Source organism: Leucoraja erinacea, chromosome 14 (genome assembly GCF_028641065.1).
Source record: "Leucoraja erinacea ecotype New England chromosome 14, Leri_hhj_1, whole genome shotgun sequence".
NCBI lineage: Eukaryota > Metazoa > Chordata > Chondrichthyes > Rajiformes > Rajidae > Leucoraja > Leucoraja erinaceus.
The window spans coordinates 41,791,485-41,806,418 of record NC_073390.1 but is presented as its reverse complement, the minus strand read 5'-3'; the positions used below and the strand labels follow the sequence as shown (position 1 = coordinate 41,806,418).

Sequence of the window (14,934 nt, the reverse complement as noted above, 5' to 3'; positions counted from 1 at the left end):
GTGACGTTTCGGGTCGACATCCTTCCTCAGAATTGTAATCAGGCATTGTCTTTCTGCTGGTACACAAAAATGCTGGAGAAACTCAGCGGGTGCAGCAGCATCTATGGAGCGAAGGAAATAGGTAATGTTTCGGGCCGAAACCCTTCATCAGGTTGTCTTTCTGCTGACTGGTTAGCACGCAACAAAAGCTTTTCATTGTACCCCGGCACACGTGACAATAAACTGAACTGTGAGAGGTGGGGACGGGGAGCGGGAATTATACAATTAGCCCTCGCTAATCCGGGTTCAATCCTGACTACGGGTGCTGTTTATACGGAGTTTGCATGTTCTCCCCGTGACCACCTAGTATTCTCCTAGATCTTTGATTTCCTCCAAAGACGTTACATTTTTAAGGTCAATTGGCTTGGGTTTGTATACATGGTATAAGTATAACATTTCCCTAGTGTGTGTAGGCTTGTGTTAGTGCACGGGGATCGCTGGTCGGCACAGACTCGGTGGGCCGAAGGGCCTGTTTCCACGCTGTATCTCTTCAGTTTAGCAAACTGAACTAATCAAAGTGATTTAGTACAAAACATTGATACGCAGAGCTCAGCAAGCATAAGGAACTGCAGATACTGGGAACTTGCGTAGAACGCAAAGTGCTAGAGTAACTCAGTGGGTCAGGCAGCATCCGTGGAGGAGATGTCCAGAGAGGCTGAAGAAGGCAACCTCCTCAAAGCTAATACATGCTGGTTTTATGAGCTACATCCATATCACAGAGTCATACAACATGGAAACAGACTCTTCGGCCCAACTTGCCCATGCTGACCAACATGGCCCGTCTACGCTAGTCAGATTAAGTAGACTAAATGCCAAGTTTGTTTTAGTTTCAGGGGTGTCTGGGGTTATGGAGAGAAGGCAGGAGAATAGCGTTAGGAGGGAGAGATAGATCAGCCATGATTGAATGGCGGAGCAGACTTGATGGGCCGAATGGCCTAATTCTGCACCTACCACTTATGAATCTATGAACGAACCCACCCTGCCCGAGTTTGGCCCATATGCCTCGAAAACTGTCCAACCAACACCCCTTTCTAAATGCTTCTTAAATGTTGGGATAGTCCCAGCCTCAACTACCTCCTCCAGCAGCGCGCTCCATACAACCGCCACCCTTTGTGCGAAAAAGGTTACCCCCGCAGGCTCCTACTAAATATTCCCCCCTGCCCCCTCCCAATGATGAATCCTGAGATATGCTGTGATGAATAAGCAAAATATACAGCTGTAACTTAAGCAGAGTGTGATAAACTAGTCCATTGTTCATGACAGCACTGACGGAGAGAATGGTTACCTATAGTGGATGTTGGGGCAGACAGTCTGGAGTCTGTCTGATAATTTAAACTCTACAAAAATCTCAAGGGTTAATTTAGTTTAGTTTAGAGGTACAGCGTGGAAACCGGCCCTTCGACCACCGAGTCCGCACCGACCAGCGATCCCCGCACACTAACACTATCCTACACACACTAGGGACAATTTATAGACAATAGACAATAGGGCAGGAGCAGGCCATTTGCCCCTTCGAGCCAGCACCACCATTCATGGCTGATCATCCACAATCAGTACCCCCCGTTCCTGCCTCCTCCCCATATCCCCTGACTCCGCTATCTTTAAGAGCCCTATCTAGCTCTCTCTTGAAAGTATCCAGAGAACCGGCCTCCACCGCTCCACCGCCCTCTGAGGCAGAGAATGCCACAGACTCACAACTCTCTGTGTGACAAAGTGTTTCCTCATCTCCGTTCTAAATGGCTTACCCCTTATTCTTAAACTGTGGCCCCTAGTTCTGGACTCCCCCAACATCGGGAACATGTTTCCTGCCTCTAGCGTGTCCAAACCCTTAATAATCTTAGGTAGACAAAGATGCTGGAGAAACTCAGCGGGTGCAGCAGCATTTATGGAGCGAAGGAAATAGGCAACGTTTCGGGCCGAAACCCTTCTTCAGACTGATGTCAATAAGATTCCCTCTCATCCTTCTAAATTCCAGAGTATACAAGCCCAGTCTCTCCATTCTCTCAGCATATGACAGTCCCGCCATCCCAGGAATTAACCTTGTAAACCTACGCTGCACACCCTCACTAGAAACATAGAATGTCCTTCCTCAAATTAGGGGACCAAAACTGCACAAAGTACACCAGGCGTGGTCTCACTAGGGCCCTGTACAACTGCAGAAATTTACAATGTTTTTTGTTTTTAACCGAAGCCAATTAACCTACAAACCTACACGTCTTTGGAGTGTGGGAGGAAACCGGAGCACCCGGAGGGAACCCATGAAGCAAACTGCATGCAGACAGCACCCGTAGTCAGGATCAAGCCCGGGTCTCTGGCACTGTGAGGCAGCAACTCTACCGCTGCGCCACCGTGCCCGCCCTGTTTGTTATATTGCAGGACGCAATGAAACACCATAAACTGGAAGCAATGGAATAAATAATTCAGAAATAGCGCAGAACTGCGAGCAATAGACTTTGTTTTCAGCAAACCAGCTTGTCACCTGCTGAGAGGCTGCGATACAAAGCTAACGGAAGTGAATTAAACAAACATAATATTAATCACTTATCAGGTTCACACCTCGCGGGCTATAGTCTAATCTTTTTGTACTTTTTCTGCACCCGTTATTTTTAAATTGTCATCTTTATTCTTTTAGCTCATCATATAAAAATATCTTTTAACACCTTTGCTGCTCTCTGGTGATTATTCTTGTTGCTTTGAAATACTATATTGTGCAAAGGCATTGCACTTAATGTTCTTCACCCTAAACATGGCATAGAAACATAGAAAATAGGTGCAGGAGTAGGCCATTCGGCCCTTCGAGCCAGCACCGCCATTCAATATGATCATGGCTGATCATCCAACTCAGTGACGGTGAATATGCTTCTGACCTGAGCTATTGCTCCAGGTAAATTCTAACTAAATCTCTCACATCTTACGTTAAAACAAACTTTATTTAAGGGAAACTCTTTTAATAAAGGAGGAAAGGGAAAGGGCAACGAAATCTGAACCTGGGTATAAGTTCATAGGTTTTAGGAGCAGAATTAGGCCATTCGGCCCATCAGGTCTCCTCCGCCATTCAATCATAGCTGATCTATCTCTCCCTTCTGGAGAAACTCAGTGGGTGAGGCTGCATCTATGGAGCGAAGGAATAGGTGACGTTTCGGGTCGAGAGACCCGAAACGTCACCTATTCCTTCACTCCATAGATGCTGCCTCACCCACTGAGTTTCTCCAGCATTTTTGTCCACCTTCGATTTGTCCAGCATCTGCAGTTCCTTCTTAAAAAATATCTCCCCTTTCTAACCTCATTCTCCCCGCCCCCCTCTCCCCATACCCCCTGACACCCACCCTAATCAAGAATCTGTAAATCACCGCCTTAAAAATATCCATGGACTTGGCCATGGATGATCAGCCATGATCACATTGAATGGCAGTGCTGGCTCGAAGGGCCAAATGGCCTACTCCTGCACCTATTGTCTATTGCCTCCACAGCCGTCTGTGGCAATGAATTCCACATGTTCACCGCCCTCTGCCAAAGTAAATTCCTCCTCATCTCCTTTCTGAGGGCACTTCCTTTTATTTTGAGGCCATATACCCCCCCCCCCCCACCTCCCCCCGGGCTGGGGACTGGGGTTAGGAGGGAGAGGTAGATCAGCCATGATTGAATGGCGGAGTAGACTTGATGGGGCCGAATGGCCTCATTCCGCTCCCTATCCCTTATGACTTTATGACCTTATGATAAACAAGATGCCTTACCTGGAGGTGCCCGAAGGTAACGCCTCGTAGGAAAGGCCAGGGAACCCTGTGGGTGCTGATCAAGGTGTGCCATGGGGTGTGAGTGACCAACGCCAGGATGTGACTCGACATGTTTCTGTCCTGACACCAGGTGACCTGGAAGTGGTTGCAATCATGTTCTATTCTCGGGATGGGAAATATAATCAATTTTTCGGATGCCTAATGCTGGAAATAAAAAGCTGCGTTGTGAAATCCAATCCCCAGGCAACTGGGATTAAGGGCGGAACCTTCGTCTGATGAGCGGTGAGATTTGGAAAGGGAAATAAGATTAATAAAGGGAAGTGGGCGATGGGTTGTGTGGGGATTAGTTGTAACGTTATGACTGAAGGCAATGGGTTGGACGGCTCCAACAGACATGTCTCATATTTTGTAGGAAGGAACTGCAGACGCTGGTTTACACACAAAGATAGACACAACATGCTGGAGTAACTCAGCGGGACCGGCAGCATCTCTGGAGAGAAGGAATGGGTGACGTTTCGTGATGAGACCCTTCTTCAGACTGATGTGGAGATGGGGAGTGGGGGGTGGGGGCGGGAAGCAAGGGTGAGGCGGAGGCAGTGGGCTGTGGGAGAGCTGGGAAGGGGAGGGAAAGGAGGGACAAAGCAGGGACTACCTGAAATTGGAGAAGTCAATGTTCATACCGCTGGGGTGTAAACTACCCAAGCAAAATATGAGGTGTTGCTCCTCCAATTTGCAGTGGGCCTCACTCTGGCCATGGAGGAGGCCCAGGACAGAAAGGTCGGATTCGGAATGGGAGGGGGAGTTGAAGTGCTGGGCCACCGGGAGATCAGGTTGGTTATTGCGAACCGAGCGGAGGTGTTGGGCGAAGCGATCGCCAAGCCTGCGCTTGGTCTCACCGATGTAGAGCAGCTGACACCTAAAGCAGCGGATGCAATGGATGAGGTTGGGGGAGGCAAAGCGACAAGTGTAGCATTTTGTGCGGTTGCAAGGTACGATAAGGTAAGATAAGGAAATGCAAGATGTGAAAATGAGGCAAAGGGGATGGGGATCAAGGAAAATATAGAAGAGATGATTGTTTGCTAGGAGAAGGTAACAACAAAGCAAACAGAGATAAGATGCAATAGAGGACAGTCAAACTGGTTGGAGAATTGGGAAGGGGAGGGATGGAAGGAGAACGAAGGCTTGAAGAATAATAAGTATAATATTTTAGCTGTTACTGCAGTTGGTTTCCAGAGGTATGTGTGGGGAGGAACTGCAGATGCTGGTTTACACCGGAGATAGACACAAAATGCTGGAGTAACTCAGTGGGACGAGCAGCATCTCTGGAGATACAAGATACAAGATACAAGATACATTTAATTGTCATTTGGACCCCTTGAGGTCCAAACGAAATGCCGTTTCTGCAGCCATACATTACAAACACATAAACCCAAGACACAACATTTTACAGAAAGAACTGCTGTGATGCTGGCCTAAAAACTTATCACACTCTCCCCCCCCGAGCAGAGTCAAAGAAATAGCCCCTGGCTGGCTGAAGCCCTCATCTCGACCCGAAACGTCACCTATTCGCTTCACTCCATAGTGCTGCCTCACCCGCTGAGTTTCTCCAGCATTTTTGCGCTAGCTTCAATGAATTGGTGCATGTGTTAGGCCCCGCTAAACTGAGCTCTTGAAACCCCAAACCTTGACGTGAACGTCGCCGTTGCGAAGCCCTGAAAAGCTCTCAAGAGAGCCGCGGGCTGTGCCTGTCCCCTGCCGTGGAGCCTCCGACTCTACTCAGCAGCATTTTGCAGTCTATCTCCTCCACCGGTTAAAAGAGGGACGGCGACGGTGAGTCGTTGCACCAGAGTCCCCAGCTGTTTGTTGGAGGCCGCTCCTCGTTGCGGCCCCAACAGGAAACCCGACGAGAAAGGTTTTCAGACAGTGCAGGGAGGTATTTATTTCCCCCCCCCCCCCCCCTGCAATACACCCCCCCAACAAGAAATAACAAAAACTACATTAAACACGGCGGAAAATAATAAAACGCAGACAGACTGCAGAGTTGCTGCTGACCAGACAGCGCCGCCCAGAGAATGGGTGACAGCTCGTTCGATCCCGACTGCGGAAAAATGGCTGTCTGCGACAGACTTTGTACGCTCCATTCTCCCCCCGCTGACATGTGTGAGTTTTCTCTGAGATCTTCGGTTTGCGTCCACTCTCAAAAGACGTTCAGGTTTGTAGGTTAACTGGCTTGGTGTAAAATGTAAAATTGTCCCTTGTGTGTGTTGGATAGGGTTAGTGTGCGGGGATCGCTGGTCAGCACAGATTCGGTGGGTCGAAGGGCCTGTTTCCACGCTGTATCTCTAAACTAAACTAAACTAAACAAACAGATCAATGAAAAATTAATAATGTTACCAATAATTATCTATTTACCCCATTCTACTGTTTTGAGTTTGTGACATTCATATAGATGCTGCCTGACCCACTGAGTTACTCCAGCACCCTGTGAAACGTCACCTATTCATGTTCTCCACAGATGCTGCCTGACCCATATAGCGCTGTTACTCCAGCACCCTGTGAAACGTCACCTATCCATGTTCTCCACAGATGCTGCCTGATCCGCTGAGTTACTCCAGCACTCTGTGAAAAATTACCTATCCATGTTCTCCACAGATGCTACCAGACCGGCCGAGTTCCTCCAGCACTTTGTCTATTGCTCAAGATTCCAACACCTGCAGTTCCTTGCGGCTTGATCCTGGATGTGCGTCTAAGTTTAGCGTTACATGCTTACTGCTCAGCTGAAACAATTCTGGTTCATTTTTTCATTTTTATTGAACTAAGCTTCATAATTTTCTGAAGTTCAAAAACTCGTTAATCTCCATCAAGTGCATTTATCCCAAGGCCACCGCCATCATTCATCCTTGTCCCCAGCAATTTACACGTGGCAATGCACGCACTCTTTTAAAGTAAACAATGTTTAAACAATAGACAATAGACAATAGGTGCAGGTGTAGGCCATTCGGCCCTTCGAGCCAGCACCGCCATTCAATGTGATCATGGCTGATCATCCATAATCAATATCGCATTCCTGCCTTCTCCCCATATACCCTGACCCTACTATCTTTCAGAGCTCTCTCTACCTCTCTCTTGAAAGAATCCAGAGAATTGGCCTCCACTGCTTTCTGAGGCAGAGAATTCCACAGATTCACAACCCTCTGTGAGAAAACGTTTTTCCTCATCTCCGTTCTAAATGTCCTACCCCTTATTAGAAACATAGAAAATAGGTGCAGGAGGAGGCCATTCGGCCCTTCAAGACAGCACCACAATTCATTGTGATCATGGCTGATCGGCCCCAATCAATAACCTGCGCCTGCCTTCTCCCCATTCTTAAAGTGTGGCCCCTGGTTCTGGACTCCCCCAACATCGGGAACATGTTTCCTGCCTTTAGCGTGCCCAAACCCTTAATAATCTTATATGTTTCAATAAGATCTCCTCTCATCCTTCTAAACTTCAGAGTACACAAGCCCAACCGCTCCATTCTCTCAGCATATGGCAGTCCTGCCATTACCGGGAATTAACCTCGTGAACCTACGCTGCACTCGTTCAATAGCAAGAATGTTCTTCCTCAAATTAGGGGACCAAAACTGCACACAATACTCCAGGTGTGGTCTCACTAGGGCCCTGGAAACTGCAGAAGGACTTCTTTGCTCCTATACTCAACTCCTCTTGTTATGAAGCCCAACATGCCATTCGCTTTTTTCACTGCCTGCTGTTAACTGCATGCTTACTTTCAGTGACTGAATAACAGATCCCGTTGTACTTCCCCTTTTCTCAACTTTACACCATTCAGATAATAATCTAGAAAGAAGCATGTATATCTTTAATGATTTATTTCACTTCCACTCTTTACAAAATTAATGGTTTTTCACTGCACTTGTAAAATAATACTATTTTCAATAAAACCAGAGACGTATTTACACGCAGATCATTCTACAACTTCTGCTGGACCACCCACATTGAAGCAATGACCAAGAAAGCACACCAACGTTTCTACTTCCTTAGAAGGCTGAGGAAGTTCGCCATGTCCCCTACAACTCTCTCCAACTTCTACAGATGCACCATAGAAAGCATTTTATCAGGATGCATCACTGCTTGGTTTGGGAACAGCTCCATCCAAGACCCGCAGGAAATTGTAGTGAATTGTGGACGCAGCCCAGACCATCACGCAAACCAACCTCCCTTCCATTGACTCCATTTACACCTCACGCTGCCTCAGCAAGGCCAGCAGCTCAATCAAGGACCAGTCGCTCCCCGGCCACTCCCTCCTCTCCCCTCTCCCATCAGGCAAAAGACACAGAAGTGTGAAAACGCACACCTCCAGATTCAGGGACAGTTTCTTCCCAGCTGTTATCAGGTAACTGAATCATTCTACCACAACCAGAGAGCAGTCCAGAACTACTATCTACCTCATTGGTGACCCTCATACTATCCTTGATCGGACTTTGCTGGCTTTACCTTGCACTAAACGTTATTCCCTTATCATGCATCTATCTATACGCTGTAAATGGCTCGATTGTAATCATGTATTGTCTTTCCGTTGACTGGTTAGCACGCAACAAAAGCTTTTCACTGTACCTCGGTACACGTGACAATAAACTAAACTAACTAACTAACTAAAGGTATTTATTTAAGAAGGACCTGCAGATGCTGGAAAATCGAAGGTAGATAAAAATGCTGGAGAAACTCAGCGGGTGAGGCAGCATCTATGGAGTGAAGGAAATAGACAACGACTGAAGTCTGAAGAAGGGTTTCGGCCCAAAACGTCGCCTATTTCCTTCGCTCCATAGATGCTGCCTCACATGCTGAGTTTCTCCAGCATTTTTGTCTACCTTCGATTTTCCAGCATCTGCAGTTCCTTCTTAAATAAATAAATTTTAGGTATTGACTACATTTTAAACTTTGTTGAAATCAGTCTAACAAGATCTATCTGGGTTATTGTATAATGGAATGAGAAGACGTTGGCTAAATCTTAGAATTACGAACAATATTCCCAGTTAGAGCTCAGTTAACCTTTAGTACAACTACTCCAAAGTATGCATATTTATAGCCATTGTACATTTAATTGGAATATTTTAATTCCAAATTAAAATATTGCCAGCTTGATGTAAATAGATCGAGTGTTTTTAATCATGGAATTACTAACTCGGCTCATTATGTTGAAGCTATTGAAAATAATAACAGGAAGAATATGTATTCCCAAGAGGAATAGTGAAAAGTCTAAAAGTGGCCATGACAGGCAATGGCAGATGCTAAATATTCACAGCTCAAATTAGCCGTGGTTAAAACTTCAGATTATAATTATGCTGGTAATTAGGGCAGTGAAGATAGACACAAAATGCTGGAGTAAGTCAGTAACTTCTGAAGAAGGTCTCGACTGAAATGTCCCCCATTCCTTCTCTCCAGAGATGCTGCCTGTCCCGCTGAGTTACTCAATTCAGTTCAGTTTATTGTCACGTGTACCGAGGTACAATGAAAAGCTTTTGTTGCGTGCTAATCAGTCAGCAGAAAGATAACACATGATTACAATCGATCCATTGTCCATTTACAGTGTATAGATTCATGATAAGGGAATAACGTTTAGTGCAAGGTAAAGCCAGTATTTTGTGTCTATCTTCAATGCATAACTAGCATCTGCAGTTCCATCCGAGGCACTAGTATCTCTAAAAGTATCTCTGAACCTAAACTAAAGGCACATTGTTTCACTTTATAGAGATCGGCATGGTTCATAAGGAAACACTTTTTCACACAGAAGGTTGTGAGTCTGCGGAATTTTCTGCCTCAGAGGGCGGTGGAGGCTGGTTCTCTGGATACTTTCAAGAGAGAGCTAGATAGGGCTCTTAAAGATAGCGGAGTCAGGGGGTATGGGGAGAAGGCAGGAACGGGGTACTGATTGGGGATGATCAGCCATGATCACATTGAATGGCGGTGCTGGCTCGAAGGGCCAAATGGCCTCCTCCTGCACCGATTGTCTATTGCCTATCAACTTTATATTTTGGGACCAACTTTTTTCAACTGTTTCGCTCAATATAACACAGGGTGGCGAATCTGTGGAATTCTTTGCCACAGAAGGCTGTGGAGGCCAAGTCAATGGATATTTTTAAGGCAGAGACAGATAGATTGTTGATTAGTATGTGTGTCGGGGGTCATGGGGAGAAGGCAGGGAGAATGGGGTTGAGAGGGAAAGATAGATTGAATGGCGGAGTAGACTTGATGGGCCAAATGGCCTAATTCTGCTCCTATCACTTATGAACTTATGAATTGATGAATACAAGCATCAACTTCCTGAGAAGATTGAGGAGATTTGTTAATAAATGCGCGATTAACCTTCTACAGATGCACAATAGAGAGCACACTGGCTGGTTGCAACACGGTTTGGTTCGGCAACTCGAATGCCCAGGAACAAAGGAGATAATAGAGAGTGGCTGGACCCATCACGGGTACTCACCTCCCCACCATCACAGGCATCTACAGGAGGCGCTGCCTCAAAAAGGCAGCCAGCATCATCAGAGACCCACACAACCCTGGCCACGCTCTCATCTCACTGCTACCATCGAGGAAGAAGATACAGGAGCCTGAATACCAGGTTCAAGAACAGCTTCTTCCCAACAACCACCAGGCTCTTGAACTCGGCACACCACTAACCTCAGCAACTGTGATCTTGGATGCACTAGGGACTTCTGTTTTGCACCCGTATGGTCATGTATTATGGTTATTAATTTATTGCATTACGGATTATGTACAGTAATGTGTGTGTTTCTGCATCAAAATATGTTGGTCATTTGCAACCATAGCTCCTCCCACTGATTGAACCTCCCCCTCCCATCTGTCCACCTATTATCTGCCCCACTTTTCCTGCCCCTCCTCTCTTCAACCTTTCATTGTCCCTCACCCACAATCAGTCTGAAGAAGGGTCCCAACGCAAAACGTCATCTATCCATGTTCTCCACAGATGCTGCCTGCCCCGCTGAGTTACTCCAGCTTTTTATGTCTTTCTCAGCAAATATTTTGTTGTTCCATTGCTGGTCTCTATGAGAATTAAACACTTCTGGTTAAATAGGCAAATAAGTCATGTTAAACACGTTTAATAAGGAACTGCAGGTACTGGTTAATACCAAGAACAGACACAAAGTGCTGGAGTAACTCAGCGGGTCAGGCAGCATCTGTGGAGAACATGGATAGGTGACGTTTCACAGAGTGCCGGAACACAAAGTGCATCTGTGGAGAACATGGATAGGTGACGTCACAGAGTGCTGGAGTAACTCAGCGGGTCAGGCAGCATCTGTGAAGAACATGGATAGGTGACGTTTCACAGGGTGCTGGAGTAACTCAGCGGGTCAGGCAGCATCTGTGGAGAAAAGGAACAGCTGATGTTTCGGGTGGGAACCCTTCTTCAGACCCTTCTTTGCATGTTGAACCTGTGTTATGTTTTAAATTATATTTGCATATCTTGGGATATTTCACTGCATTCTCAATCATAGATTTAGATACAGCAGGTTAAATATGAAGATAATTTTAATTTATAATAACATGGAACTGCAGATGCTAATTTACACCAATGAAAGACAAGATGGTGGAGCTACACCAGAGATGCTGCCTGACCCATTGAGTTACTCCAGCATTTGGTGTCTTTCTTGAGAACATGTTAACGATGGCTGTAAAAAAAAACCTAAAACATTTACTTAAAAGGGTAACATAAGAAGAGTTAATGATCAGAATACTAACCAGCACGCGACTGGGGGGATTTTGATTTTGGGTGATAATCTAAAAGGAATTGGGATTAACTGACGTTTTTATATAGTTTCCAATTTTGTAAAGGGTTGTCTAATCTTATATTATCCATTTTACGCAATCCGAGAATCAACAAAGTCTCAGTGAACCACAGGTAATCTGGGCCACAACAGCAGGGGGAATATTGTGGAATCCATTCAGTCAATAGACAACAGACAATAGGTGCAGGGGTAGGCCATTCGGCCCTTCGAGCCACCGCCGCCATACATGGCTGATCATCCCCAATCTTTACCCCATTCCTGCCTTCTCCCCATATCCCCTGACTCCACTAGCTTTAAGAGCCCGATCTAGCTCTCTCTTGAAAGTTTCCAGAGAACCGGCCTCCACCGCCCTCTGAGGCAGAGAATTCCACAGACTCCCAACTCTCTGTGTGAAAAAGTGTTTCCTCGTCTCCGTTCTGAATGGTTTACCCCTTATTCTTAAACTGTGGCCCCCGGTTCTGGACTCCCCCAACATCGGGAACATGTTTCCTGCCTCTAGCGTGTCCAAACCCTTAATAATCTTATATGGTTCAATAAGATCCCCTCTCATCCTTAAGGTCACAAGGTCATAAGTGATAGGAGCAGGATTAGGCCGTTCGGCCCATCTAGTCTGCTCCGTCATTCAATCATGACTGATCTATCTCTCCCTTCTAACCCCATTCTCCTGCCTTCTCCCCACAACCTCTGACACCTGCACTAATCAGAAATCTACCTATCTCTGTCTTAAAATTATCCACTAACTTAGTCTCCACAGCCGTCTGTGGCAAAGAATTCCACTGATTCACCACCCTCTGAGTAAAGAGATTTCTCTGGAACAAGCAAGAAACATTATCGGAATTGGCATGGATAGTAAGAAGCATCCACTAGTCATAGAGTTGTACAGCATGGAAACAGGCCCTTCGGCCCACCTTGTCCATGCCAGCCACGTTGCCATACTGAGCTAGTCCCATTGTTCACATTTGGCCTAGAGCTCTCTAAACCCTTCCCATCCAAATATCTGTCCAAATGTGTTTTAGAAGTTGTAATTGTAACTGTGTCTACAGCTTCCTCTGTCAGGGCTTGAGGGCCTGAGCTACTGGGAGAGTTTGGGCAGGCTACGACTTTATTCCTTAAAGCACAGGAGGATGAGGGTGTGATCTTATACAGGAGTCTAAGATCATGAGGGGAATAGATAGAGTCTCTTGCCCAAAGTAGGGGAACCGAGAACCAGAGTTCATCGGTTTTAAGGTGAGGAGGGAAAGATTTAATAGGAACATGAGGGGCAACTTTTTGTATACAAAAAGGGTGGTGGGTGCGTGGAACGAGCTGCCGGAGGAGGTAGTTAAGGCAGGTACTATCGCAATGTTCAAGAAACATTTGGACAGGTACATGGATTGGACATGTTTCTGCAGGCTGGTGGGACTAGTGTAGATGGGACATGTCACAGTCTTTGGTTTATTGTCACGAGTACCAAGGTACAGTGAAAAACTTTCTGTTGCGTGATAACCAGTCAGCGGTAAGACTAGAAGGGTCTCGACCCGAAACGTCGCCTATTCCTTCTCTCCATAAATGCTGCCTCACCCGCTGAGTTCCTCCAGCATTTTTTTGTCTACCAGCAGAAAGACTATACATGGTTACAATCGAGCCGTCCACAGTGTATAGATACAGGATATAGTGGACAACATGAATAACATTTAGTGCAAGACATAGTTCATTAAAGCCTGATCAAGGATAGTCTGAGGGTCTCCAATGAGGTGGACTGCTCAAGGTTGCAGCATAGGTTCACAAGGTTAATTCCCAGGATGGCGGGACTGTCATATGCTGAGAGAATGGAGCGGTTGGGCTTGCACACTCTGGAGTTTAGAAGGATGAGAGGGTATCTCATTGAAACATATAAGATTATTAAGGGTTTGGACGCGCTAGAGGCAGGAAACATGTTCCCGATGTTGGGGGAGTCCAGAACCAGTGGCCACAGTTTAAGAATAAGGGATAAGCCATTTAGAAGGGAGACGAGGAAACTTTTTCTCACAGAGAGTGGTGAGTCTGTGGAATTCTCTGCCTCAGAGGACGGTGGAGGCGGGTTCTCTGGATGCTTTCAAGAGAGAGCTAGATAGAGCTCTTAAAGATAGTGGAGTCAGGGGATATGGGGAGAAGGCAGGAACGGGGTACTGATTGTGGATGATCAGCCATGATCACATTGAATGGCGGTGCTAGTTCGAAGGGCAGAATGGCCTACGACTGCACCTATTGTCTATTGTCTGTTGTCTATTGCCCCTCAGTACAAATGTCCATTTACTTGGACCCAATGTTCATTGACTTGGCCTCCACAGCCTTCTGTGGCAAGGAATTCCACATATCATTAGGTAAACGTCACAGCAACCTGTGAATAATCTCACTGAGTTGTTGGAACACGAACCAGTTGACCTAGAAAGTCACCGGTCCATTCCCTCCCCAGATGCTGCCTGACCCGTTGAGTTCCTCCAGCGCTTTGTGTTTAGCTCAACATAAAATGTTACTGATTAAAACTCCTGATTCATTGTTTTGTTTAATCATTCTGGTCATGAGATGAATAGATCGGGTAGCTGCACAGAGTCTCTTGCCCAGAGTGGGGGAATCGAGGACCAGAGGACAAAGGTTCAAGGTGAAGTGGAAAAGAATCTGAAGGGTAACTTTTTCACACAGAGGGTGGTGGGTTTATGGAACAAGCTGCCAGAGGAGGCAGTTGAGGGTGGGACCATCCCAACGTTTAAGAAACAGTTAGACAGGTACATGGATAGGACAGGTTGGGAGGGATATGGACCAAATGGCAGGTGGGACTAGTGTAACTGGGACATGTTGGCCGGTGTGGGTAAGTCGGGCTGAAGGGCCTGTTTCCACGCTGTATCACTCTATGACTCTTATAAGAGAGGTGGGGGTGGGACAAAGCCTAGTAAGTGATAGAAAGGAACTGCACATGCTGGTTTACACTGAAGACAGACACAAAATGCTGGAGTAACTCAGGTCAGGCAGCAGCTCTGGAGAAAAGGAATAGATGATGTTTTGAGTCAAGCCCCTTGATGATGAGTCTGAAGAAAGCTCAAAATAATCCATGTTCTCAGAGATGCTGCCTGACCCGCTGAGTTACTCCAGCGCTCTGTGTAACGTCACCTATCCATGTTCTCCACAGATGCTGCCTGACCCGCTGAGTTACTCCAGCACTCTGTAAAACGTCATATCCATGTTCTCCACAGATGCTGCCTGACCCGCTGAGTTACCCCAGCACTCTGTGAAACGTCACCTATCCATGTTCTCCACAGATGCTGCCTGACCCGCTGAGTTACTCCAGCACTCTGCGAAACGCCCCCTATCCATGTTCTCCACAGATGCTGCCTGAC

At 46.4% G+C, this 14,934-nt stretch overlaps 1 protein-coding gene across 1 annotated transcript in view; it reads right to left on the bottom strand.

Moving 5' to 3' along the window:
- pex5la (peroxisomal biogenesis factor 5-like a) overlaps nucleotides 1-14,934 on the bottom strand; it is a 99,310-nt gene that overhangs the window by 36,090 nt on the left and 48,286 nt on the right. The window lies entirely within an intron of this gene.